The 11,585-nt window shown below is 40.3% G+C and overlaps 1 protein-coding gene across 8 annotated transcripts in view; it reads left to right on the top strand.

The window, feature by feature from the left end:
* The window catches only part of RNF111 (ring finger protein 111), a 55,428-nt gene that overhangs the window by 597 nt on the left and 43,246 nt on the right, over nucleotides 1-11,585 (top strand). For 3 of the 8 annotated variants that reach the window (XM_065847813.2, XM_065847816.2, XM_065847815.2), the window contains exon 2: nucleotides 3,469-3,611. The exons of 2 other annotated variants lie outside the window; for them this stretch is intronic. The gene's annotated coding sequence lies outside the window, so the exon portion shown is untranslated. Of the gene's footprint in view, nucleotides 1-33; nucleotides 527-3,468; nucleotides 3,612-9,242; nucleotides 9,523-11,585 lie in introns of those variants that run through there. 3 more of the 8 variants (XM_071813867.1, XM_071813868.1, XM_065847814.2) reach the window with 3 other exon arrangements.

The raw sequence follows: 11,585 nt of genomic DNA, 5'->3' as shown, positions 1-11,585 counted from the left end.
GCGGCGGCGGGGCCGGGCCTGGCGGGAGACGTAGGGGTTGCGCTGCGGCGGGGAGGGGTCGCCGGCTCCAGGCCGGGACCGGCCTGAGGAAGCGTCGCGCTAACTGCGGTTGTGCGGGCTTGTGTTACAGTCCACTCTTGGTTTCTCTTGAGAGCTTATGTTCGGAGACTTTCACTTTATGCAGCTGTGGACCTGTTCAGGAGAAAGTAACGTTGAATAAGTGTGAGGTGACTGCGTGTGTGCACCAGCGCATCGGGGCGGTGAGCGCGGAACGGGCTGCCCGGGGAGCTGGGGCTGCCCCTCCTCTGGTAGTGCCCAGGGCCAGGCTGGACGGGGCTCTGAGCAACCTGGTCTGCTGAAAGGTGTCCCTTGGAACAAGGTGATCTTTAAGGTCCCTCCCAAGCCAAACCGTTCTGTGAAATGTGCAGAAAGTTCGATCAAGTGCAAACAGTGTCCGGCTCCAGCGGGGCCTCCGTGGGGTTGGAGCACCTGAAGGGTGCTCACCCAGGGCGGGAATCTGCGGCAGGTGGTTTTGTTTATTTGTTTGTTTGGGTTTTTGTTTTGTTCTGTGGCGTTTTTTTTGGTTGTTTTCTGTTTGATTATTTTGAGTTTGGTTTTTTTTTTTGTGGGCTTTTGCAAGCTTTGCTGAGGCTCGTCTACTTATCTCCTGTTTCGTTTTGTTAGCTCTTGTAATAAAGTGTTCATTGAATTCATGTCAGAATAATGATTAGATTTTTTTTTTTTCCTAAATAAAACCAAAATATTTATTTACCTATTATCGGTGCTTCTCCATTCACATTAAGGAGTTGGATCGTACCTTCTTGTTTGCTCTGGACACTGACTTTTCGAAGTTTAGGAAATATGCTTAAATAATTGATGCTGGTTTTGCTAATTTTTCCCAGGTGAAATATTAGCTCCAATGATTTTAAATATTAGAGGAAGAATAATCTAGGGAGAAGTAGATCTGTTTGCCTAACAGTTTTTTATTGGAAGTATTCTAGAAGTACAATACTAATGTTTTATATTGTTAACCAGTAAAGTACTTTTTATTATGATCTATTAGGCCGTATTTGTACCAGGTAATAGAAGGTGCGACTTCTTAGTAACTATTTAATTTGCTTTCTGTAGAGAACACTTGAAGCTATTTTGTCAATATTAGATGCTACAGCTGCTATTAAATCTTCAAATGAGGCAGAATCTGTGAATTTAAGTCTAAAAACTAGTATAAGTCACAACGATCCTCTTGTTCCTTCTCGTCATTCAGAAATTGCATATTGATAAAAATGAGAAATTGAATGAGAGTTCTATTTAATAAATACTGGTTAAAGAACTTTTTGTGCAAATCAGATCCTGAATCCTACAAAGATTTGTAACACCATCCTCTCTTTTCAACACGCACTTGAAGTATTTAAAGAATACTTTGCTGAACTAGATATCAGTTAATAAAGACTAATATACACGTATTTAAAAGTTAAACGTGCACAGAAGTTTAAAATAACAGAGTTTGGACTGATAATTGCATGTATATTTTAGATATATAATGCTGCTGTTGCACTTGGTACCAAGATTTTATTAAAAGAATGATCTTAAATAAGAAATTAATATATTTTTTCCTGATGCTGTATTCTGTGATAACATTTGCATTAACATCAAATACATTTGGATTGACCTTCAAGTTAATAAGTGAACTCTTTAGCTTAACTTTGGACTACAAAACCAGATTTTTGTGAGCGTTTGTATAACATTTCAGCATTGCATGACAAAGTCTTAAGTTTAATTTATTTGCATATTTTGAGTTTGGCCGTGCAACAAAGTCTCATTCAGGACTGTCAGTTTTATTGCGGTAAACTGCTGTACAAATACACACAAATCCCAATGATTGGGCTCTAGTAGTGATGAAGACAAGTTTACTGTGTCCAGGTTGAGGAAAGATGAGAGGGGTAACAAATAGAGTGCTCGCACTGTTTGAGAGGGGTTGCTTGACTTATCTAAACCTCACTGCTTGTTGGTTGATGTCATGTAGATATGAAAACTGTACATCTAACCCACCCCACCCCCCCAAAAAAAAACCATCAGCCAACAGAGCCAAAAGTGACTATTCTCAGTCAGCCTCCTGCCTCAAGGCACAATAAGCTATTATGAAAATAACCTTGATGGATGTTTGCCTTATCTGTTCTTGAAGCCTTAAACATAGATTCCCCTCGTTCCTCAGACAGCCTAATCATTACCTTTCCTTTTTCAGATGTCTAGATTAAATCCCTTTTGCTGCAATTTAGCCTTCTTATTCAAAGTGAATGTAAAGGATTGTTCCTTTCTTTTCACAGCATTATTTTACATAAACTAAGACTGTTACCATATTTTTGTTCAGTTTTTTATTTTTTGATTAAAAGCATGGATTATTGCCTTTTTTTAAATCGGAGTTCTGAAACACATGACCTTTTGTCGTTGTACCCTTCTAGCTCCTGATCAATGTTTCCATAAGTTCTTGAAGTTACCTTGGTGACAACACTTCTAGTTATGCATCTCAGTAGGGTAGATGCCTTTTTCAACCTCATGAACTTGTTGACATGTTCTGCTTGTGATCCACTCTACCAATTGGTTTATTTTCTGCAAGTTTATTATGATATCTCTTTTCTGTGCAGTTGATTATTTCCGGCTAAGTGCAGAACTTTGCACTCATTCTATAGAATTGTCCCCCTGCAATTATTTCAAACTCCAGTCTTCAATTCTGCTCCTTCTAGTACCTCTCAACCTGGTGTCAGCTCCAGGTTTATGAGCATAATCTCTAAGCCATTACCCAAAGATTTTACAATATTGCAGTGTATGAAGACTTTTATTTGATACAACTTACAGTTTGATAGTAAACTACTAATATTGATCCTCTGGGTACAAACCAGTTTTGCACTAGATTTATGTAGTTTCTATTCAGATCAAATTTCCTTATCTCCTCTATGAAAACGTCGATGGAACAGAATGTCAAAAGTCTCACTGAAGTGAACATCTTCAGTTTATTGATGTCTGTGGAACCATAAATGGAAATTAGATTGGTTTGATAGATTGTCATGAACAAATCATGTTGGTCATTATTTATCGCTTTGCTATTTTCCAGATATCTACAAATAATTTCAGTTTGTTCCAGAATTTTAATTAGATTGGCTGGTTTCTAATTTCCTCGGTTTTTTTAATGGTTTGATCTTTTTAAAGAAAAATACTCTATTAGTCCTTTTGTAGACTCTTGAAACATCTACTATTTTTCAAAGAGATTGTTTTATACCATTAGGTTCTGAAATTTGTGGTAGAGTTTGATTAGGAAATGGTAATAGACTTTTAAAGAGCAGAAATGTTTGGCCCAGATATTAATATTTAAATGGCAACAAAGAAGTCTGAAACTGCTCCTGTAAATTGTTTTTTTGTCTGTAAGTCACCTGAAAGTTGTAAGCATTCTTCAATTTTTAATGTTTTTCACAGGGTACTGTAAATTTGCTTTTTTTCTGCATAGAAGATAAGCCCAGTTTGAACCGTGCTGACCAGTCTACTGCTAACCTCACACGGAAGCCTAGCGGAGGACCAAACACTGACTATTTTACCTCATTTACAGCTTCGTGCAGTTGGTATGCTCTGTGCAGTTTTAATGTGATTTGGCTTTGTAAAAATGCAGTGATATTCAATGTTTTTAAAACATAGGAAGCAGTTCTTGCCTTTTTTAAAAATTATTTTTATGTAAGGAAGCCTCCTGGCTAGGGCATTCACTTAGAGCTAAAAAGGCTGCCCCAGTTTTCTCCTCTTCCACCTGAGAAGAAGAGACATTGGTTTAAGGTAAGGGGAAGGGCTGGAGTGCTCGAAGGTCACCTCCAAATAAAGTACCTACAATTAGCAGGATCCTGTCTCACTTGAGATGCATTGCTCTTCCATGTCTCTTTATCAGCAAAACTGTATGTACTTCTCTGCTTAACAAACTGGTTGTTTAAAACTGGATTTCTGAAATATGTATTTTCACTCTAACTTTAGGCTTTTGTTTGTTTGCTTCAGAAATCCAAGTTTCTAGTACAGTATTTTGGGTGCTGACTCCATCAAAGCTAGTTATCACAGCAATTAATGATGCAATGACTCAGTTTCTTCTTGGATCTAAACACTTTTTAATAGTGAGACATTGGGCTGATGCTAGATCAACTGAAATGAACAGAAAGAATCCCTTTTACTTCGAGAGGCGCTGAGTCTTGTACCAGTGCTGGTGTTATGTTGCCTCATTACTACGATTTCAGACTTTGCTTTTAGTGATTCCTGATATCAATCTGACTATATTCAAACCTCCGATCAAGCTTACATTTAAAAATTATCAGATGGTATGTTATCTGCACTATTTCCCTCCAGACAAAGCAAGAATGAATAATGCCGTTTGAGACGTTTTTCAGCAAGTGCCTGACAATAGATACATTTTGACATCAACAGTCACTGATAATTTAATATGCATCACTGCTATAAAAATAGCTTTTTCCACTCCAAATGTATAGTTTTCTTTTTGATGTATTATTGATACACTGTATGATGAGCAGTCAGAAGAAGGTTGTAGAAAAGAGTTTCTGATTTTTAAGTAGCTCTTGTTGTAATTCTACAGAACAGCAAGGAGAAGAACATAAGCTACTTGTAAATCAAACACAGATATTTTTCTTTAATTTACTACTTAAAGTATGTATGTACATGCTAGGAAATGGCTATTGAATTTCTTAGTGTAAAATCAGATCATTAAATGCAGGGTACTTATGTTTGTTTTAAACCTAATTGCCCTAAAAATAACTGCTGATTCATCATTAAAATGCAAAAATCTATTTGGCCTCATTATTGTACAAGCACTGAAAGAATATAAAAGAATATCTCATGTGATCATTCTATTAACAGATTGGTGACATATTTGTTTTTTGACAAGAAAAAAACCCATTAAAAATACTGTCAACAAAGTAGCTATTTCTAATTAATTACATATACCACACCTACCTAATTATATGGCAACTTAAATACTTAAAGTATCTTACTTAGAATATCCAACTGCTTGAGACCTTTGTAGGGATTTGCATAGTTTCTGAAGTAATGTGTTGTGAAAATGCTGCTTGTAACATTTCACAGCCTTATCAGGCTTTACAGTGTGAAATAAAATGAGTGACTGGTGGGTCATTTCTCTATCTGTGTTTTGCTGTAATGTAGGGGTTTTTTTTGTTCTTCCGTATATGTTAAAAATATAGTTACCCGAGTGGTGTGTGTTATGTTCCAGAGCTTTTGAAAGCTCTTACATTGGTCACATTAGAAAATTTCCTGTATTTATCATCACAAAATTTATTACAGAACAACTGTTGAGTTGTACTTTTTTACTCCGCAAATGCATCTGTTTTTTTCATTTCCTATCAACAGTTTTTCACATTACAAATCTTGCAGCATTTTTTTCTCCTCTTCCCTATTTCTCCAGTTTTCACCAGTAAGATCTTCATCGGGACTGCTTTGAGCTGTGACAATTTTTGTCATCTGAATATCAATCTTAAAATTTTTGTAATTTTTGTTCTCCTGTATTACCCTCACAACATACTGCCATGAAAGACTTTACAGTTTAATAATAGTAATTTCAATGTGACTCAACACTTACAAACATTTAAACATATGCTTAAGAATGGTCCATTTTAAGTATACAGAACTACATATGATATAAATGTCAAAGAATGGGCTGTTTTCATCTGGATTAATAACCTGGTTGCAAGTAATTTTGAACTCCTGTGGTATTTGTGACAGGAGATACATACTCCTGTATATAGGCAGGAGGTTTATAAGTGTATACAGTCTATGCTGTCCTGGGCTCTACCAGACTTGCAGTTAACAGAGCTCAGAGCAAAGACATCTCCTTGTACAAGTGTGCCCTTTGCACCTTGCCCACATGCCCGGTGGGATGGTGTCCCAGAAGCTGGTGTTCGCACCTGGAGAAGCTGTGCCTGGCTTTCCTTTGTGGGCGAGCAGACTGAAATGGTGCTCCTGCCTAGTGCTGCGTCCAGCTATGAAGCCGAGCTGCTGACGGTACCTCGGCACAGGGGTTTGCTTTGATTTTTGTCTTCTTGCCAAAAATGTAAAGTGCAGACTCCTGCTGGTTGGCATTATTTTGATCTTAGATAAGACAGCTGCTTCTTTATGTCTTTAGTTCTGCCAGGCCCTGGGGTGCATATATAAATGATGTTGTTAGGCTCTACTTAGAAGTCAAAGAGTTTAGTATGAATTGATGACACCCAGCCTGAAAGCTATTCTGAAATTTGCATTAGTGATTTAGCATTAATTTATTTAACCTTTTTGTTTTCTGTAGCTAAGGAGTGTGAAAAGGAGAATCCTTTGGTTTTGTCCAAGAAATCAATAAAATATTTTCAAAACAGCTGTCTATAACCTAGAAGAATGGCAAAAGCAACTTTAATAAATATATCAAAGGGCACAGGTAGAAGTTAATTTTTTTTTTTTTAAGTGAGCAATTCCAGGCATTGAAGTGCATTTTCTCCATCACTTTGCCTTAAAAAATATGTTAATAACCAGTCAATAATTGACAAACTGATTTCTATCAAGTGTTAATTTAAGGGTGAGGTAGCCCACAATTTAGTAGCTTATTGCCAGCTGGTAGCCCATAGTGAAATATGAACTGGGAAATCATAGCTAATAAGGATGCTAGGAATTCTGCCTTTAATTTACCCAAGGAGGAAAGATCTAACAAATCATATAAAGCGTTTACAAATCATCTGGCCACTCTGTCTTTGCACTGGGAGAAAATCAAGAATATCTGTTCTTACCATGTGTTTATTTTTATTTTGTGAACTGAGATTTATAGCCACTCTGTAGCCCTTGCTTTTGGTTTTTGAAATGGTCTTTGTATGTCTTTCAATTGGTGAACATAGAGTGGCTCTACATTTTCTCTGCCAAGAAATACCTTTCTGTCATCTTTCATGTGAGTGTTCAAAACAATTATTAAGTAAACAGATCAATAAATAACTAGTTGGTGTATTGTTTTTATTGGTTCAGCTTATAAAGAATGTTCCTCTGTCTCATTTCTTAAAGTAATCCAGCCAAATTTCATTAGCTTCCTCTCATATTATATGTGCTATATTCTATTGAGTGTCCTGTTTAGAGTTCATCTTTCCAGAACAAATTTTTGAAAAAGCTGGATAAAGTACTTGTAAGAATACATCAGGAATAATTTTTACAATAGCATTGAAACCTCTCTCTCTCTGGAAAATATTCAGACTAAAATATTGTACAAGCATGTTTGATTTTTTCATGTCTACATCATTTTGTTGACTGTTGGTCATTTTCTTAATTACGTAGTTTATTGAAGTTCTCATCCTGCTGCCTTCTACCTGACAAGTATGAAATATATACCAAAACTTTTAGTCATTAGTATTTAAGTGTACATTATTTATATTTTACTCTACTTTTTTTCACTTTGCTCTGGTCTTCAAGGTCATTCAGTTCTTCTCATGTATTATTTTTTCCCCAACAGATGTTTGTTTATGTATTTCACCTTCAGTTCCAGTCATGAATGAAAAATATTAGGATTGCTTACATGACCAAGCCATTCGTGACCTCCATAAAATCTGATGTGACCTTCTTTCCACTGTCTTTTGCTTTCTTCTGTTGAGTGGTATAGGCATGTTTCTTTTTTTTGGACTGCTCCCCATTCTCTCTGGTTTCAGTGGTTATTTCATATGTGGCCCAGTGCCCTTGTTTCCTGAAGTATGGCTGCGTGAAACGTACTGCATTCCTTGATTTTAAAAAATAAAAGAAACAACCAAACACCCCAAAAAAAATGTGTAGAAAAAGCTAGCAAAGTAATGCTGGATGACCTGTATTTTTGTCTTAATTGAAAACTGAAATGAATTATTATTTTGGTTCTGGAACCATATGAAATCATCTGGGATCCTTTTTTCCGCCTTCACTGTACGTGGGTCTCACTTTCTCCTTTGCTCTTGTGTTATGTATAAAGCTGAAAAACTTGTTTATTTTCATATCATTTACATGGTCTAGCACCTTTTGCACTTTGTTTCTGCACTTCTGAACATATTTGGATATTCCTTTGCTTAGTAATCCTTTTTCCTGCCTCAGAAATACCTTCTTTTGAGTTAGGCATTTATGGGAGTCTTTCCTTACAGCCTTTTTTCCTTGTTTGGGAAATAGCTTCCGTGTTGTTTTATCCACTTTTGCTTTAAGGAAATTCCATTCAAATACTCATTCAATTAATAGTCTTAAAATGCATTTTTTCCCAATGACCATTTATTTTGTAATGATGCATGAAGGTTGTTTACCTCCTCCAAAACGTGTCAGAACTCTTGTATGCTGGTGTCTCTGGTGGCAGTGTGTTCTGAGTACCATCTTTAACTGCTGGTAGCTCAGACTACACCTTTCTGCTCCTGAATCTCTGGTGTATGTATGTGTTGCTCACTGACAGCACACAGCCCTTCTCTGCCCAGTGTTTCAAGCTGGAAGTTTTGAGTGTGTACACCAGCACTGCTGGAAGGTCATCTCCGCAGAAGGGTATCACAACCTGGGCAGACTTGGGCAGCTATGAAGTTAACAAACACTAAGGCGTTCTGCTAAATGGGAGACTTGTCAAAGTCGTGATGCTCATAGTGCTGGTGGGCTCACAATGAGCAGGTACAACCCTCAGCTGGAGAAGGTCTCACAAGGTCTAATTGACAGCGTTAGTGTAGTGGTAAGAAGAGCGGGCAGGCTCACCCGTTCCTGCATTACTGCGGTAAATGCAAATTAAATCCCTGTTTCTCAGGAGAGTAGATGCGATATGTGTGCATTTCCAGGCGGGACCCGGCAGCGCTACCGCCGGGCTGGGCCGGCCGGGCACGGGGATCCTTGTCCTGGCCGCTGCCGGTCAGCTCGGCTGGCACAGCAGGCAGCGCGGTCACACGGAGCCGTCACGGGGTGGCAAAGTAACGCGTTTGTACGAGACCCGCATGGGGAAATGCAGACATAGCAGCAGCGGGGCTGTGCCCCCTCGGCTGCCTTCCCCTCGGTCTGCTCGGGTCGCTGTCCCGTGCGGGGCAGGCGCTGGGGGCCGCGGCCTGCCCGTGCCGAGTGGTCCCGGCCCGGCCCTGGGGGTGCGGGGAGCCCCGCGCTGCGCCGCCGCTTCCGCCCAGCAGGGGGCGCGGACCCACGAGCGGCGCCTAACGGGAGGCGGGGCGCGAGCCGGTGCGGCTGCGCTTTGCGGAGCGCTGTAAAGCAGCACCGAGTGTCGCGCTGCGGCTGGGGAGGGAGCGGGGGCTGCGCAACAACAAAACGTCGCCCGCCTCGCGGCGTGTCACCGAGTCCGGGCGGCGGCCAGGCCGGGAGCAGCGGGCGGCGGGGCAGGGCGCTGCTGAGCAGGAGGCGGTGGCCTCCCGGGCCGCGCCAGGCAGCGACACGGGGTCTCTGCGCTGCCCGCCGGGGCCGCTTCCTCCCCTCCGGCCCTGGGCAAGCGCCGGCGGCAGCCGCTTTTTCCCCTTGGCCTCGCTGTCTCAGGTACGGGGGGCGGGGGCCGCGGGCCGCGGTGTTGCCTGCACCCCGCGGGGCGTTGTGTCGTGGCGGGTGGGGCCCGCGGGGGCCGGGAGGGGGGCGGTGGGCTCCCTTCTCTCCTCTCCCCAGCCCCGCCCCGGTGGCGGCAGCGTTGGCCGGGCCCGGCCGGCTCTCCTCTCCCGTAGTATGCCGGCGGGGCTGGCCCGGGGGGCGAGGGGGCTGTTGGGCGGGTGGGAACTTCACGGTGGTGTTTTTTGTTTTTTTCCAGTGCCTCGTTGACGCACAAAGCAGTATCTTCACTGCGGGAAGCCGCGGCACTCTCTTGGGTTTTGTCTTCTTGAAAATTTGTCACAAATTTTCCCTTACAATAGAGAATTCAGTTCTATTTGTGTGCATAATAGGGTTTATTACAACGTAATTTGTTTTGTTTGCAAAGTTAGTATTCTGTTTCTTAACTCGTATTAAAAAAGATTTTTGTCAGATTTTTTTTTTTTTTAATAAACAAGGAAGCAACGTTCATTCAGAAATGTAGGCCGCAATGTTCAGGGGTGGGTAGGTTTGTAACTTACTGAAATGGACAGGTGTTAAGGATCTGTGTACTTTTGAAAGTGTTTGTGTTTGGGTGATTAACACTGAGCATAGGTTTGTGGAATTTTTGTTTTGAGTAAGCTCTTCCAGGGCACTTGAAATGGTTTTGTGAAATCATAAGCAAGTCCTGGTTGCTTTAGCTGATTAAATTATACCCTTAATTCCTGATAGTCACTGACTTCTCAAAAAAAAGACATAATGCAGGAGGTAAGATCTTGCTGTAATAGTCCAACTTTATTGGATTTTAGTGTGATTACTTCAGAGGCAAATATTTGACAAGAAATTTAAGAATTGACTGCTCAGCATGGAGACCTTGCTAGCATTTATCATGGTGGGATATCTGTATTATAAACTAATAAATAAAAACTAGGTTTTCAGGTGGTGAATGAAGCCCTTACATTCTCTTTGCTGTAACCAATAGAAAATTCCACAAATAAATTCTACATACTTAGTAGAAACATTTTTGAGGAAAATTAATATTTAAAAAATTGGAATAATTTTGTCACTCTTAAAAACAGAATTGAAAGCTTCTTTTAGTTCATGTACCTGTAGTCCTTGCTATCAAAGTCGTTTTTCACCAATTTAAATGTTTTTACTCATCTTTTCAGCTTTTTGTTGGATAGAGGGACAACTGGGTGGGCAACAACAAAAAAGACGGTTAGTCAAGATTATCACCAGCTCAGATTTGTATTGCGGCTGATGTGCAAGGCTTGATAGGGAAAGATGTGGGCTTAGTTCGTTTGATAAAGTGAACATCTGGTCACCTGTCTCACACTGTCATCCACAGTGTAAAATGACCTGTGGAATTCATAAGGCAGGAAAGGCTGTGTGCAACATTTTGCATTTCACTTTAGTTACACTGTCTAAGACACCAAGCTTCCCATTTTAAGACTGTTGAAGTCTCACATCTGTTTATTGATGGTTGAAGCCCTGGCAGCCACAGCTGTGGTTATGTCTAGTGTTAGGAGTCCGGGGGTGAACAACAGCTCTTAGTATTCATGCATATTTCACGTGTCCTTTCAAAATCTGGATGGGAACATTTTGACCTTTCAGAAATGTGTCTTTTATGAAGCAATGACTTTTGTAAAAGTGTATTAAGAGTCTATTTTAATATGTCTGTGACTTGAGTTTTATCTTCAAATTAATAACTTTGTAGACCTGCGGAACCAGATCACTTGTAACAGTCTTGTCTTTCAGTGGAGGTGACCATGTTGCAATAACATTTAGCTGACAGCAGTTACTGCCTTTTTTTCCAAGATGAAGGGTCTTTCAGTTGTTTATATTTCCTCTAATGGTGAGGACATTCTTTTGAGAAGATCGAGGTAATAGTGCCCTCTCGCTCTAGCTGATGGACTGCAGAGGCTTAAATGTCAGGCTGTTGAATAAATGGGGAAAAAAAATTGCTGGGAGGGGTGGGGAACAGGATGATTTACTTCACATGTAAACAATGGGAATAGTACAGAGAGATGAATTTGCCAAAG

This window comes from Patagioenas fasciata, chromosome 12, assembly GCF_037038585.1.
Source record: "Patagioenas fasciata isolate bPatFas1 chromosome 12, bPatFas1.hap1, whole genome shotgun sequence".
In the NCBI taxonomy this organism is placed as follows: domain Eukaryota; kingdom Metazoa; phylum Chordata; class Aves; order Columbiformes; family Columbidae; genus Patagioenas; species Patagioenas fasciata.
This window is presented reverse-complemented; position numbering and strand designations above follow the sequence as displayed.